A 1119-nucleotide genomic window follows, 5' to 3' on the forward strand; every position below is an offset into this window, starting at 1 on the left:
GAATTTAATCCTGCGCACTCCAAATATTAAACCTGGGTTCTACATATTTTATTAATTCCAAAATTATCTATGATAAAGTTAGATTAAAAATATGAAATCAAAATTTCAGATTTTCAGTACTTCATAATAAATTTTTGGTAATAGATTAAATTTCAAATAGTTTATTTTAAAATTGTCAGTATTGAATTATATGAGTTTTTTTAATCAATTTTTTAAAAAAAGTCTGATATCTTTGAATCAATACTGATTTAAAAAAAAAAAAATCCATATCGTAAATACCAAATTTTTTAAAATCTTCAATAAAAATTCATACATTAACCCCGATTAATCCGATAAATATATGAGAGTTATCGAAAATTTTAAAATTTCGATAAAAACTTATGAAAATTATAATTTTTTATCAAAATTTTTGATAAAAATTCATGAAATTATTTTATACATTTTTTCAAAATTATTGATATAATTAAAATTTTTTTAATATTTATGTTCCATCTCTTTAAACAAAAATATAATGGTAAAAGTACATTGCAATTTGCCACAACAGGCCCAGTATGTTACTATCAGATTATGGGCCTTGGATACTCAAAATTGGGTGTATTATGTTACGATACAAATGACAAACATCAAAAGTCGATATGTCCGAGTGGTTAAGGAGACAGACTCGAAATCTGTTGGGCTGTGCCTGCGCAGGTTCGAATCCTGCTGTCGACGATTTTTCATTTTATTTTATCATTTACATATTTTCATTTCCTTTTCAATTAGTCTTGTCTACGCTTAACATAGATTTCCATTACTTTGTATCTTTGTATAACACATACGTAAGCAATGCTTTTTTTGACTAAATGTCTCACCAACGTTAACCTTGATTAGATTGTAGCAATCTTTTTTCTCTAAAGTTGAGATATTTTTCAACCACACATGTGTTGTAAATAGAAGGAGAAAAACAAAGTCAAATCTCAGTCTAAATCCTGTTTTCTTTTTGAACTTAATCATTAAACACAAAGTTCAGTATTGATTGATAATAATAGAAAAGGGATATATGTGGATAACACTTTGCTTCAAGAGTGTTGGTGAGATATAAACTTTCTGAATTTTTACTAAATATTCTTGAGTGGAAGA

At 26.1% G+C, this 1119-nt stretch overlaps 1 non-coding gene across 1 annotated transcript; it reads left to right on the top strand.

Moving 5' to 3' along the window:
- The first annotated feature begins 629 nt into the window (after positions 1–629).
- Positions 630–711, top strand: TRNAS-CGA (transfer RNA serine (anticodon CGA)). Its single transcript has one exon. It is a non-coding gene; the product is annotated as a tRNA-Ser (tRNA).
- The last annotated feature ends 408 nt before the right edge of the window (positions 712–1119 follow it).

Source organism: Lathyrus oleraceus, chromosome 5, assembly GCF_024323335.1.
Source record: "Lathyrus oleraceus cultivar Zhongwan6 chromosome 5, CAAS_Psat_ZW6_1.0, whole genome shotgun sequence".
Classification (NCBI taxonomy): domain Eukaryota; kingdom Viridiplantae; phylum Streptophyta; class Magnoliopsida; order Fabales; family Fabaceae; genus Lathyrus; species Lathyrus oleraceus.